General features: G+C 47.8%; 1 protein-coding gene across 4 annotated transcripts in view; it reads left to right on the top strand.

Annotated features, from left to right (window-relative positions):
• Lilli (AF4/FMR2 family member lilliputian) overlaps window positions 1-15,741 on the top strand; it is a 146,882-nt gene that overhangs the window by 46,379 nt on the left and 84,762 nt on the right. Inside the window, exon 1 of one of the 4 annotated variants that reach the window (XM_076763490.1) lies at window positions 8,685-9,428. The exons of 2 other annotated variants lie outside the window; for them this stretch is intronic. The gene's annotated coding sequence lies outside the window, so the exon portion shown is untranslated. Of the gene's footprint in view, window positions 1-8,684; window positions 9,429-10,138; window positions 10,209-15,741 lie in introns of those variants that run through there. One more of the 4 variants, XM_076763491.1, reaches the window with a different exon arrangement.

Below are 15,741 nucleotides of genomic sequence, written 5' to 3'. Positions count from 1 at the left end.
TCGTAGAAACTTTTTAAGACTCTCGGGCGCCTGGATTTACATCGTCGTTCTGAAACGTGTACGATGAACCTCGACTCCGAGACCCCCCGGTCTTCCGAACCCTTGGCTTCTCCGCCTATTTTTCTACACCTCAAAGTCAGGGTCGTTTTATGGTCGGAAGAGGGCTGTCGTCGCTAACCCAGACTGTATTTCTTCGTTTCGAACCGTAGCCTGTTCTTATTGTCCCCCGAATCGAGTTCCCGTAGCGTGAATGGTAAACGAAACTGTGTCTATGGCCAAAGTCTCTTCGTTCGTGGTGATTATGTTCGGCAATTGTCTTGGGGTATTTACGATACAGTTTATGGTACTCGTGTACAGGGGCGATCCTTTGATTTCGAGTCGCCTTTAATAACTCGGTCAACGAATTCATCGTCGTCGGGCGATTATCTCGGGGGATCAGTCGATACAGCGAAACGCTTTGGATCGTGGCTAAGCGATCGTCGTGGTCGGTGAAAATTGGCGCGGTGCCCGATCCCAGCTGTAATCGCGTCCACGCGTGGAAAATCGCACCAAGGAACGGTTGTTTCTATCTAGCGTGACGTATAATTAGCAGCAGAGATGTTTTCGATCCTTGGCCTTCTTCGAAAAATTGTATCGTCCGCCGTCTAGATTAAAAAAACATAAATCTCTTCTATTATTAGCCACCCAGGCTTGGATATTAAAGAAAATATATTTCGATAAGACTCGTAACTTTCAGCAACGTTACGCAAGTAAATAAATGTCGGATCGAGCCTAATATTTATAAGATAAATTGTTATCCACGTGGAAACTTCACGATGCTGTTTCGCGCTCGTCCGGTAGCTGTTACGCTTCAGCGTTTATCTACGGGACTGCAGGTGGCTAATATTTATTGTTTACAGAACGATAGCATAAAATGTTTCGCCACGGATGGATGAAAATCGAACCGTCGGTCTTAATGGTTTATCTGTAACGCCTACGAGGTAAAATGTTGCTCGTCTCCGGGCAGGAGTCGTGTAGGTCCGTGTTCCGCGTGACACGTGTGAGCGCAACGAGTGCACTTAACCATAAAACGAGGCTGGTCGTAACAGCTCGTGTTGCGAGGATGATATCCAGTCGATAACGCATAACGCGCACGTCTGCCGATACCGCGATAACGGCCCCTATCGTTTATAAATAGCCGCGCGAAGGAAGCACTCTGGGGGAGGCAGATTTCGAGGGTAACCAGGTATCGCGAATCTTTCGAAAGAACCGTCGTGTCTTCCGCCTTCCGTCTTCCGGCTTCCCCCTACGCGACTCGACGCGTATCACTTTTACTACCGCGTCAATTTTCTATTATAACTCGAAAAATCGTGCACCTTGCTAAACATGCAATTGGAAAAGTAGAATGCTCCCTATTCTATTCCATCCGAAATTGTCATGGTTCGCGAAGGGTCGAGGAAACGAATGTTTTAGAAGGACGATAATACGCTCGATCAGTGTCGAAGCGTGGTCGAATCTCCGATTCGTCGCAGCCGGTAAACTATCGCTTTACCGGTCGGGTTGCACGGGAATGTCGGAGACAAACGCGTGCCTTCTTTTTCCGTCGGTGATACAGGTTCCTCTTTTCGTCCCTCCCGTCCTCCCGTGCAACCTCTTGCAATTTCCCTCGGTTCGCGTTCCGGTTGCACCTCCTTCCTCCGCCGCCTCCCCCTCGCTCCTCGTCTTTCCGCGGCGTTTCGCAAGTTCGATACTACTTTACCGAGAGCAGATACAGAAGTCGACGTCGTCGGGGACGACAAAGCGTGTCAGCGAAATTCCGGCCACTACCGAAGTCCGCTTATCGCTTTCGAACGAAGTTTACGGTGTAATCGGAACGCGCGAAAGGTCGGTAACCGATTAATCGTTGCAGGGATGGAAAATTTTTTCTTATCGTTGAATCACGGCTGAGAATCTGTGACAAAGAGGCTCTTATTAATTGTTTTCCTTCGCTTTGTTATACGCGTTTCAACGAATCTCTCTATTTTGTTTCGTACGTCGTGATACGAATCGAGATTAGGAATATAAGCACCGAGTTTTCGTTACGGCTGAACCGAATGCGACAAAGTTTCCCTCCGAAGCAACCCATATACGAAGAGGATTATCGGAGGCTTACACGCGCGTTTGATCGACCGTCTTTTCTCATTGGGCTTTTTCACGAGGAAAACAGTCGATCAAGCCTGCAGGGGAAAGTTTCAGTAAACGTATATGGATCGTTTGAAATAGACGCGTCAAATTTAGTCAGACTGTTTCCTTCTTTTTTTAGTATGCGAAGTTTTGCCATCTCTCGTACCATCTACGTCTTTGTATAAATAGCTTCTTACTTTCTTTTTTTTTTGAATATTTTTAACCGTTGCGGAATAAATCTCGTTATCGGTCCCGAGTTATTTTAATTACGAAATTTCGACGAGCGTTGACTCATCTTCGGAATAAATACACATCATCCGTATATTTCTCTTTTTTATGCATCGCTATTTGATGGAACAATAATTATCCGTTTAATCCATGCTTTCGTTGTTACTTTGTACATAGTTTTTAGATTCACGTCAGTCCATATCACGAGCTATAAAATATAATAAAGTGTACATATACAGGGTGGGGCGCTCGAGACAGGTCACCTGGATAATTCGTTTATTTTTAACCCTTTACGGTCCTATGTCGAGACAGTCTGGACAAAGAAATTCACAACGATGTGTAAAGGTTAGGGAGACCTAAAATTAATTTTTCGAGTCGTTTTACAGCTCGAGGACTTAGAAATCCGCGTTAGAACGCAAATAATAAAGCGTGCCTCGAACTGTCCCCGAACATTTCCGCCTAAAACCGAAGAAACGTCGAGCGGAAATAAAAACCCCACCGGATTTAAACAGGCAATAGGTCCTGCAGGACCTATCCATCCGTTGGTAAATTGTTCGTTCCAGAACTGTCTGGCTGCTAAATGGGACGATGAATAAATCGCATGCAACGTACATCTAATGGAACATCTTTCGGTAGTTCGTGCGATCGATTGCTCGAGGAATTGACATAAGATTGATTCGTCAATCTCCCATTAAGTAAAACAACGAGTTATCTAACATCGTACGCAAAACGATTTAGCAGAATCTGAATTTAGTTTGGTTCGCGATTGAAAATCGTAGTACGGTTACATCGTCTCGTTTCTTGCGAATAGATCGAGATCGCCGGAGGGTATTTGGGCGAGAATGTCGGTCGTTTCGGAAGCCCCGGTCGCCGGGCAGTCGTTTAAATCTCAATTTCCGTTTCGACTTTGCGCTTCTAATTAGCACAGTTACTCGGCATTGAACTGCTCGTCGAGGTGGTTCGAGGATGAAGTTGGAACAATCGGTCGATTGTTCTAATCGGACGCTTAGCGTTTTCCGCGGTTCCGTCGGTCGGGAAGTGGACACCGGCGGAGAAGAGAAGTTACCAGCGAAGGTGAGTCAGCTCCGGAGCGATGGTCGTTTGATTCCGTGTTCCGTAAGTCGCGTTTTGTTCCGTAGCACGGAATTTCGTGCTCTCCTCTCGCTCGATATCGGCTTCGCACGCGAATCAGATCTCTTCCGTTCGCCTCACCTTCGAGGCCCCTTTCTAGGCTCGAGCCTGAAAGGTAGGAGAAGGACGGACGCCGGCTGCAGAGTAGGTCATCGGGAGATTCCATATCCTCGGTCGAAAGGAAGGATGGCAACAGACAGGAAATGGCCTGACGCGAAAAAAGAACCAAACGCCTGTGGTCCCCTTTGCCGTATGCCACCTTGCCTCTCAGATTCTCACGGGCTATCCTCCTTCGTTATCGTCTGATTTTCCTTCGACCACCGTCTACCTTTTACGAATTTACACCGATATCGTTGCCCCATACACTCTTCCACAACCGTCACGTTCCCCGTTCACGCGTACTTTACGAATCCCCGGAAACTCTTCCGGCTGAGCTTCGAGAACTCGCGAAGAAACACGTATCTCACTCCTCTTCTCTTTATCGTTAATTGGAACCCACATTTCCGAAGCTACTTTTCTCGATTAGAGGTTGTTGGGATTTTTTCGGGTTCCCGGTCCCGTCACGATTCCAAAGACTTCGTCGAAGCGGTATTTTTTTATCGTAATTACGTTCCTAGTCTCTCGTGTCGAAATCGCAATAATACCGAGAGAGGTTTCCTTGCGGGGCGAGAAAGAAGCGTCTCTTTGTACGAGCGTAGAAAGAGCGGGCGAGCTTTAAGAAGCCAAGAGGCCGAGAAGAGGACGCGTCTGGTCTTATCTGGGCCAATGGAACGCAACCTCGCGTGTTGCTCCTCTTTCGTCGGATCGGTGAACCGCGCCCGCGGCATGAAAATGTCCTCGACGCTGAATATCTGGTGCGAACTAATTGGTAAACTTGCCTGTAGTTACGCTCGGCTTGCTATCTTCTTTCTCTGTCGCTAGAATTGTTTCCTCGAGCTCTAGCTACTGTACAATTTCCCGGTATCCGAGGCGACTGCACCCCCTCCTGGTCCCTCCGAGATCTAATTATAAAAAAGCTGCGACGACGTCGGGCGTCGAAGTACACGAGCGGTTTGTCATCGACGGATCGAAATATACGTATTTGCCGCTTGCCCGGCGAGAAAGCGTGCACACGGAAACTTTATTGGATAGATATCAGTCGCGATCTATTGAATTACCTGGTTAAATTCAAGGTCGAGGCGTGCGCGCGATCGTCGAAGAAATTGTAGAGCTTCGGCTCTCGGAAGAAAATCCGAGTCCGTTCCGCCGTCGAGGCGACGTTAAAAATAATCCACTGACTAACATCTAGGTTTCGACGACTATAATTATCCCGAATCTCTCCCACGAGATGGACGGGTGGAAAGAAACGCGCGACGATCGCAAACAGCGAGCTTTAAGGGCCCGGTGAAACACGCGGACGACGTTTGCCAAAACCGTATTCGCGTACTTTATCTTCGTTTTCTTGTTTCGCGGCGATGCCTAGCCGGGTCTATTTAAGACTGAGTATCTACGGCGGACGTAAGCGTTCCTTTCTCCGTTTTTAACTGGAAAATATCGGCCGTGTTGTTTCAGGCGCCACAGCCCCGCGCGAAATGCCACAAAATGACAAATCGTCGGTGTTGCGCGTCTGTGACGACGACTTCCAACGAGAATAAACGTGTAACGTGAATGATAAAGTTAGATGCGTGTCCGCGTAACCGCTGCGATAAGCTGGACGAGTGGTAGCCAACGTGTTGAACACGGGGTCATTAATCTTACCGGTGCGATTTACTAATAGTAATAACTTGCAGAAAAATATCGACTCGATATCTCTCTAATGAGCGTAATATGTGCATAAAATAAATGTAAAACATTCCACGGGCTGAGCTATCTTGATAGAAACGTAAACACGTAGAGGAAAAAACTGTATTCTTACATTTTTATACGGTACAATTACATCGATCGTAGTTGGATTTAAGTTTATACCTCTTAATTAAAAAAAAACGTTGAAGAGACTTCAGGCAACTCTACGCTATGTAATGATTAGGGGGCGATAGTGAGATCGAAAGGAAAAGTGCATCGTGCATTTTCTACTTTTGTTTGCGATCCAAGCTGGATCGAACATCGTCGGCGTTCTCAGCATTTCGCGTATTCCAAGTTCATACGTCTTGTCTGCTGCCGCGAATGCGATGCACGCATTATCTTTCTCGTTCCACGGGCCACTGTCATTCCGTGAGTTTGAGTTCTACGAAACCGACGACGAGCACGACACTTTCGCGCAGTTGCGTTTTCAGAAGGTCCATGATTTTGCTGACATCCGCGTTACTCGCGTTGCATTTACTCGAATTTCGCGTCTACCGACTACGAATCTCCGTCTGTAGAGATCTCTCGTCAAATTCGTCAGCGACTCGACCGAAAGTTCGACCATTAAGACCTCGTTCGAGAATTTCGCTTCTATAATTGCATCGTTAATTACAGTGTTTATACAATATTCAGTAGCTATTCTAAATTCTTGAACATTTATTCTGAGGGTATCGTCCGAGGAATCGATGGAATAAATATGCTTTCATACTAATACCATTAGCTTTCGTTTTAGAAAAAGATCGCTACGAAATAATTGGCTCGCGATCCCGATAAGTCTAAATTCGACCACGGGTATATGTCGGTCCATCTTGTTTCGTTCGTCCAATAAATAATACAAGGAGCTCGCGGTGGTTTCGAAAAGTTAATTCGGGTTCTTCCCCCGACAGACGCAAACAGCGAATTATACAAATGAACGGTTTGTTCCCGTTTCGTGCAAACATACTCCAGTAACTCCTGCCGGTTCTAGCGTAAATAAATCTCGAAACTCGAAGTAGAATCGATCGGAGAAGAACGAGGAGAGCGAAAGAGGAGTCGGAGAAGAGTCGGGGAAAAGACAAACAAGCCGGTTCTTTTTCTTCGCAATTTTTCCTCGGTCAACCCGGGGTCCCGTCTCCTCGGAGAACAACACAGCCGAGGGTGTCGTAGGTCAGGATAGCCAAGCAGTCGATCGGTGCACTCCGGTTGGACGAGGTGAATGGCGGAGTCGGTGGGATTTCCCCGACGTGCCAATTTAGCGCAGAGTGATTGACGGACGGCAGCTTTTGATGGCTCCGGCGGTGGTCGTCGTCGCCGTCGAGAGCGGGAACCGGCAACCAGCAACGGGTTAATTCGTTCGATGTGTTTTCGCGATAACCCAGATACCGGCGGCGGCTTCTTTCTTTAATTACTCCGTGCAGAGGCGGCCCAGCGATTATTCCACGGTTTACACGGTACGAGGAACGGTCATCGCGATAGATTAAATTAAATTCGATATCCCCCGGTTCCGGAATATTATTTTAAACGGTGAGTACCGATGGCGCGTGCCCTCGCGGGAAGACGAGGCGTAGGAGGAGGAGCGTAGAAAGGGATTTCGGAGCACGTCGATAAAAATCCCCATAAAGGGTTCGTTGGGAAGGGGGCTTTCCAGCGTGCGTGGCTTTTATGTCGGGAAACGTATCGGAAATTAATATGCCAATTTCCTCCGAAAACCGGCTTGGCGCGGATTTAGTCCGACCGATGTAACGCCCTTTGTCTGGAAATTAGTTAAACGCGGGAACGGTCGTTCTGAATGTCAAAGCGATTTAAATGCAATATGTGCCTCGTCTGCGGCTTTGTTAACCTCCGTTTCATTTCGGCTAACTTTAAATTAATTATTTATTCGTTTACTCGCGATGACAGGTTCGATTGTATACAAAAAAACAGGGGGCCGTGTTGCGTCAAATGACGCGTCGAACATTATCCTCGCATAGGGAGAGTTTTCGTTGCAAAGAAAATTTTTATTTCTATCGTTTTAAACGTCTCCACGCGATCCTTTGGTACCCGAAAACCCTGTGAAATAACAACGATTGATGGTATTGTTTGATATTAAATGGAAACCGAAACATCGCGCGTGTCGATACATCGAGAATTGTTTGCAAATGGAGTACAATTACGACGATCCAAACGATTGTAAATAACGGAGTGGAAACGAGAACGGCAAAACCGCGTTCAATTGAACACGTTGACTGCTACGGTGGTCACTGGTGACCGACGATTTAAACATTAATCGAGTTTATTGCCAATAAATGACGTTAATGAATACTGTAACTATCGGTATGAAATGGAGACTTGATACCGGTATGATTTTCATACCGAACTCCAAAATCGATCTTCGTTTGTTCATATTCTACGTTCCCTTTATTAGCCTCTGCTGAAAAGACATCTGGTATGGAATCTGAAATCCGCCAATTCGACTGATAGCTCTAGCGTTAGTATGTGCAGTACCTTCATCACCAGCCAGATCGAAAGTTGTCAAATTTCTGTCATAGTGGTTGGTTTACGCACGCTCGGCGTCGGTTTCCCGCCGATGCGCGGGTGACGCGTGTCGCGAACGACGTTCGCAAACAGTAAGGAACTCTTTGCATCAGCGTAACGAGTGTCACGGTAGTCCATTGCTATTATGATCGTGCGGCAATGCGCCTGGCGGTTTCCGCGCGAGGCGGCGTGTCGGTCGACCGAAGAGGAGGAATAGTATCGTAGGAATAGGCGGCGGTGCTGGAGGAGTAGGAGGTGGAGAGTAGGTTGCGCGCGCGGCCATTTTGATAATCTCCCACTCCTCTGTCTCACTCCTCCGCTCCTTGCTTCTCCTCCAGAGTTCCGTCTCTCTCGGCAATCCTTGCCCCGTCTCTGTCGGTCTCGCTCGGTTTCTGTCTCGCGTGCACGCATACCGAGTTTTCTACACACTTAACCGGGTAGTACATGCGCGCGCGTACACACGTACACGAAGAGGCTCGAGAGAGGATGAGAGTGAAACAAACGACGGAGCGAGAGAAGAGTCAGGTAGTGGATGGTAGAGGAGGGGTCGGAGGGGGTGGTGGTCCGTAGACAGAGAATCGGTGCGTACTTTTTTTCTCGTGCTCGTAGCGCATAGCGAGCTTTTGCGGCAAAAGAGCGTGTGCGGAGGAGAGTCGCCCCCGTGGTCGCTAGTGTCGCGATTTCCCTTCTCTCTCTCGTTCCCGCACTCTCGGTACGACGGTGCGCGCACACGTACGCGTCTGTCGCGTACCTACTGCTCTCGGCCTGCATACGCGCGCGCCTGTGTGTATCTCTGCTGTCTATCTCGCTCCTTCGGCTCTCCCTCTCCTCGTCTCGACCGGAAGGTGCCAGTTTCTCGTCGACGATCGTCTCGTGCACACTTGCGCTACGTCGTCGCCGTTTCGTGAATCGCCGTTAGCCTCGGACATCGTCGTCGTCGTCCTCGTCGTCGTCGTCGTGCATAACCAACTTGGAACACGGCTGCTGCGATGTAAACAAATTGGATTACGAGTGTCGCGACCCTCGGCCGAATTCCGAGGAGAACGAGTAGAGCAGTCGCCCGCCGCGTGTGCCCGTCGACCAAGTGCAAGTAAACAAAGAATGTTGTCGCGTCAAGGAGACTCGTCGCGATCGGTGTGCAATTTGTTGCAGTTGTTGCGTCCTCGCGCTGTTTCCCGTTGTTTCTCAAATTTCTTCGCGCGTTGTCCAGCGTGTTTCGCCGTTGTTCTTCCATCGATGATAACTTGATTCGTTCGATCCGGATCGAACGGGATTAAGGTGTTTACGTCGAGAAGTGTGTACGTGCCTTTTATCTTTCGTGGTGAGTTGTTGCACGGTATGGTTCCACGAGCGGGAGCGCGCGCTTCTGGATTAGCCGCTCCTCTCGTGCGTTTCGAACGCTGATCGGTTTCGGAATCGTGTTCCGCTGTTCCCCGACGAAAGAATGAGAATGTTTTCACGCGTCGTGAACTTCGCGTCGCCATCGGCGAGCCCGCGACCCGTTATCGTTATTTCTGGTGATATTAGTGATCGCTGTTCCAGTGACAACTTTTACTCAGGATTATTTTTGGATATTGCGACGATCGGTCGACTCGTACGTTCCTGAACGCACGGTGAGCATTTACACGACTACCGTTTATCCTTCTCGAAAGCTTTCCGTTTTGTTTGCTCGCATAAACGTCCAATTAAATATCTCTCCGACGCGATGACGGACGTTTTCCACGGGGAGGCGGAAAAGAACACCCGAGACACGGCCGTACGTACAGTTCTTTCGCCTCGTCGCGTGGATTCTAGTATTTTTCCGACAGAGCTATCGGAGAAAGTATGACGCGACTTTCATGGCCGAAACACGGTGGGAAATTTAAACTTCTCCCGTCGATGGTGAATTATACTTTGGATAGTATATTCGAGGCGATCGTTTTGCGCTGTTTACTTTACTTCAGGAAGACCGACGACTCCGGACGAAACTAGATTTTGCTCGATATAAATACCGAGCCGCATACGTAAACGTGCCGTGCACGGTCATCTGTGCGACGCGAGCTTACCAGTCGAGCACTCTCGGTAATCCTAGAAAATTATCGACAGATGCTCGCGCGTAAAAACGTCTGTCGGCAGCCATGTTCAAGACCGATGTTCCTAAGATATCACGATTTCGTCATACCACGTGCCGCCATTTTTTTTTCTTCCTTGGTACCCGAGCACTCGATTACCTTAGCCGCGCTTCTCCGTTCGATGGCGCACGACTGTTTACGAGACACGCGATTTCCTTGTGTACTCATCTTTCTTGTCCATTGTACCTTTAGTACCTTATTTGAAGTGCCGACGTAAGATCCTACGATACAACAACAACAACGGAACGTGTCGTTTCGATTCGAGTGTACGATCGTGCCAAGGTATGATTCATGTTCCTACCTATAAGACCTACTTACGAATCTACCGGAATAACGTGTTATCCACGTGGAAAACAACGCAGGCAAATATCGTGGTTGGAAAGATTTGCAAATCTCGTCGTTCGTTGAACGTTCGTCTCGATTGGGAAAACTCGAGACGTTTAGCAGGGAATTAATAGGTAGTTCGGTTCTGCGACGTTTCAACGGTCCGCCCCCGTTCGTGAAATAAATCTTGTTATATGGTATCACGGACGAAAATAATTCTACGAATGCATCGAAGGCGAATTTGACACGGTGCTATTCTCGTCACGGGGAAAAGAAACCGAGTTCGATCGATCGAAACGTTCGAATATTTTACTTGTTCCACGTTCCGGGGATTTCCATTTCTCGTTGCTTATCTCCGTCCAAGCACGATAAATCTCGTTCCTTTTTCGCCCCGATAAAAGCGTTCGCCGATGACGTCACGTGGTTAGCCGCGTCATCGTCGAGGTGACTTAAATGCCCGGGGAGAGAGCAGGGGTGCAAAATGTTACGGTTGATCGTCGAAAAACTTTGTCACGATTCGTCATCCTCTTTGACGCGAAGCCCTCGCTCTGCTGTTCCGCCGTTCCACTCTCGTGCTCTCTCTTCTCTCCTCTCTCTCTCTCCTCTTCTCCTCGCTCTCTCGACGCGGCGTGCGCGCTAACTTTGGATTACATAAGTGACAGAGAGCGCTGCTACCAAAGAGCCTTGGTTTCCTTTTAAAAATGGCCGTCCACTGGCCCGAGAAACATCATCTCGTGTCGAAAACATTGGCCGTTCTACGTCGCAGACGGCAGACGCCACGGTGCTCTGTTGCGTGTCGCGAAAACAACGAGCACGCCGCCACGGGAACTCGAGTTCGCGCGCTCCATTTCCGTCAAACTGTCCACCGATGCACTCGACGTTCGTAAATAACATCAATGACGTATGTGTCACGCAATGAATTCAACGAATAGTAAATATTACGCTATCGCCAGCGGTTTTTAAACTCCTCGATTAGCCACTTTTCTTTCCCAGAGACTAAATTACTAACGCGTTTACTATCACGGTGGTCGCTAATGACCGGTGCCTCGATCCTCATTTTTATAAAATAATAATCGATCAATTTCCATCAAAGAGGCGTTTATAAATAAATTCAGCGACAGAATAAATCATTCTTTATGATCACTCACGAATGTGTACATATCTTTTCTTAAATACAGTATTCTAAAACGAAATGTTGACATACTGATAACATTGGTTCAAGATTTTCAGTTTGACGTTTCGGTGTTGGCAAACGATGACACGTATCTTGATAAAGATAAAATAATGTTATTTCAAACACGGTTATTAAAATATTTTTAACCTTGATAAAGTAATCGTAGATTGCGCGCCTGCTGCATAGTAACAAATTGCGAATTGGGTAAAAGCGTAATTATTTTACGGCGGACACTGATCAATGTTTTCCACAGAATTCTGTCGACGATGCTCGATCGGTTCGGGGATCAAAATATTGTGATGGGAAGTTATTAACTCCACGCTTCCGGTACGAGTCTTCGTTGCCGGAAGTTGTACGAATCGGCGATACTGCTTTTCTTTCCGTTGAAGAGAAATTCGCGGAACATCGTTACCGGAAGTCGTGTCCTTAAAAGCTCGAGGAAAGTCGAAGTCGTTCGCGGGGGCGTTCGATTTTACGGTGAAGTACCAACGAGGGTAATAAAAATTGGCGCAAACGGATGCGTTTTGCGAGAAAAATGTACGCGTGAAGTCGGAACGTAACAGTATCGTCTTTTATAACGAGATTAGGGAGGCGATAGCGGCTGATAATAGGCTCAATCGGCGATAACGAGCGACCGAGAGGAGATAAAATTCGCCTCGGACCATCGACGTTCCGTGATGTTAATTTCCTATTGCACGGGAATGCAAACAACCGGGTATTGGATCGAAATTCAATCGGTTCGTAACATCGAGCAATAAGTATTTTCCCATGCCACCGGATATCATTATCGCGGCGGTGTTTGTTAAATTCGTTAAACACGAGCGCGCGCACGTGCGTTCGCGTTTATTTTTTTTTTTTTCCACCAGCGGAAAAAACTGAAAATTCGCGTCGATCGCGTTTCGGGACCGATACGAACGGGAAATATTGACCGCGAAGCACGGAAATTTACATCGTACGAGTAATGCTTTTCGTTTAATCGTTCGCGGCGTTTTGTTTTTCAATATTATTCCGTCAGGATCGGTCGGTCTCGCTGGAGACTACGCAAACGTTCGCTTTTTTTGCCGGTCTCGCGGTTATTTTAGCGCGTTCGCTGTAAACACGCAACAAATTCGCTTCACGGCGAACGATGGACGGCGAAAAAATTGAATGAAAAAAAGGGAAAAATTTCCTGGAGCGAAAAGACGAACGCGACGGTTCGCCGAAGAGGACGGTCAGAGACGGTCGGACGATCGAACGACATTTAATATTCCCGGGAACGAACGTCAAACAGCGACGATTATTACCTTTCGCCGGAGGTTGGCAAATATTCGACAACGAACGGCTTGGTCAAACACGCGTCGCGACCGTAGTTTCTCGCGTCTTCTTTCCGGGCAGAGTCGTTAAGCGACACCGTTACGTAACGACTATCGACAATGGATAAGGCGTAACTTACTGTCCAGCGGCTTCAATTTTCGAGTCGGGATGACATAGCGAACCGCCTAGACTTGACATTACCGTCAGACCTGCTCAATGCCAGCAACGACGGAAAAATGGAGCCGAAGATGGACCGACCGTTCTTGAACTTTGACCGAGTTACGTACGTGCTATTTGTCGGTCGACCGTCCGCTCGACCGAACTAATTTGAAAACTTTTTTTATTCGCTGCCGTCTGGGCGGCATTTTCGAACCGTTCCTCCAACGTCGAGGTAAATCAGAAACGTTTTCGAATTAATAGGAATCACGGTGGATATCTTTCAAGTCGTTCGACGGGTAATAATCGTCCAAAATCTAGTATTCCCATAACTATCGTAGGTATATTTATTTAGAGTCGCGGTGTTAAATCGGGTCGTTACGGAACGTTCGACGAATTCCGGTAGCGTAGCACGAAAATCTGCTTAGTTAGCTTCGGTCAAGATTCCAGGAAGTAAAACTCTACGAATATCGAATGTCGGCGCGCTGTATTTTCAACTAGTTTAATCGTTCGAGGAAAACGAACGCGCTTATGACGTCGATGATGGATCGGTATCATTTGCCCGACTATTTAATAATGCAAAATAAACGGAACGTAGTATTTCCGAGCGTTTGTTTCGGTAAATGTTTGCCCCGCGCAAAGACGGCGAAACGAGCTCAATTTTTATAATCATATTTCGTGGGAATTATTGGCTGGGCTAGAATTTCATTTCGTCGGAGTTGGCTTTTATTTATTCGGAGTCTTGAAAGAATTTACTTATTCCTTATCGCGACGTTAGGAATTACAGACATAAACGAACGTTTGTTCAGCGAAAAGAAATATATCTCGTTACGAAAATAGTTCCCATTATGACTCGGAACGAAATGGCCATCTCTGGTACCAACGAGATCGAGCATCGGATCCGGAAATAAGAGGAAAGAGAGCAGAGTTTGTGTCTGGCATACATGGCCGTTCCGGCAAATGTTAATTGAAAGCGTTTGATAAAGTATATGTTTTATTTAATCGAGGGGGTATCCGAATAACGAGCAATTCCGTCTCGTTTGCGAGTGGTTGGAGCAGCGTTCGGTCAATCCGTTCAAGGAGATTAGTGCGCTCGCGCGCGAACGTAGAACGAAACGCGGCTTTCGAAGGTTGCCGTCGTCGTACCGCGAAACGATGTCAGTGTGTCAGTGTCAATGGAACCGAGTCATTGGGTTTGTCGATTGTGATTCAACGGGAAGATGGTTTTGCCGCGTGACAGCTCGCGACGAGGAAACCGAGACGTCTTTCCAGAACGTTCTCTCTCGACGGAACTTCTCCGAAGACGATCCGCTCCGATCGTTCCATTATTCCCAAAACGTCCTGCGCCTAACGGAATAACCCTCCCACGACACGATCGTCGCGTTAAGTATTTCAAAAAAAATTCGTCAGAACTGTGTAATTACATTCTTATTGGTCAAGAGGCTCGCAATACCTTGGTACATAATCGTAGAGATCGCGCATCAATTTATGCAAATGAATTTTGCAACTTTCGGAGGAGCACTCGGTGCATAATTGGTATCTATTTTTAGGCGTGCGTGGCGAAGACGTTTATTGATGGGAGTAATAATAATAATAATGGGGCCGTAAGGCGAATCGACGGTTCGGTCGATTAAAAAGTGGAATTTTCCCGGTGCGCGCGAAATCGATCCTCCCGGCGAGTCTATCTCCCGCGTCGGGTTATAAGCTAATGAAATTGGTAATTAACGAGCGTCGGGTGTCGACCGTCGGCAAAGAGAAAATGAAGATAGCGAGAGTGATTACGGGTGTCGAGATAGAGAGAGAAAAGGCCGTCGAATCGCTGGGAATTCGCGACCGCGCAATCCGGCATTTAGCCTTCGTCGGCTCAAAATAAACGCGACAACTCACTCGTTCCCTTCACTCCGCTTGTTCCCTCGTTTGCTCGTACGGTTCGACCGTCTCTCTTCTCGCGAAACGTTCGTCCTTATCTCGCGTTCCCTTACCACCGTGTTCCATCGTCTCTCTCGTTCCATCGCGCGAATACTTTCGCCGTCTCGGTCGTTTATCGTCGAGTAGCTAACTAAGCACGAATCCAATTCGCCACACGTACGGCCACGCGCGTGCAACGGTAGCGATCGTGTGCGTAAGCGCGACGAGGCATGTGTTGCTCTTTCGCGTGCTCGTTACGCGTATACGTATGCATGTAAACGTATAGTCGCGCACCGACTACGGATAGATTCCTAAAGAGCACCGCGCGAGAAGGGACCCTCCGCCTAGAAATTACAAATTCGACTATAGACCCTCGCGAAATTTCAAATATCAAAGTGCTTCGAGCGGGAAGAGGAACGTTTCCAGACGATTAGCGGGTTCCGTTGGCGGCTAATACGCGAATAATTAACGGGCTCGACGAATTTGTACGATTCGAGGAGGAAAGGTCGAGTGGGGCCAGGTCGTGGGTGGTCGAAACGTCACGGGCGAATTTTAAATAACGACGAACGTTCGTAGCGTGTTTAAAACGCTCGGTTTCCGGGATTCTCGAGCGTCTCGCGCGGTGTGAAAGGTTAGCGCGTCATCGCTGACGTCGAACGAACCTAAACCGGGCCGCCTATAATATCCTCACGTTCAGACGTTATAAAACATGGTAAATCGGATCACGTTTCGTTATCGGCGAGACACGGGCCATCGGTGAACAGCAATGGTGGGCAAACTTTGTCGCGATACGGACCATATATCGCCCACCCAAAATACTCGTCGGTCGCATCCGCTATTGCAACGATATTTTACGACACAAACGCAATATGCGTTCCTTTTTTAAACAAAACCGTGCAATTTTCTCCGCTCGAATCGATTTACCGTTCTGCCTTTGAAAATATCGAGACCGTTCACACG

Source organism: Colletes latitarsis, chromosome 4 (assembly GCF_051014445.1).
Source record: "Colletes latitarsis isolate SP2378_abdomen chromosome 4, iyColLati1, whole genome shotgun sequence".
Taxonomy (NCBI): domain Eukaryota; kingdom Metazoa; phylum Arthropoda; class Insecta; order Hymenoptera; family Colletidae; genus Colletes; species Colletes latitarsis.
Note: the sequence above shows the minus strand (reverse complement) of the source record. Positions and strands in the feature narration are given on the sequence as shown.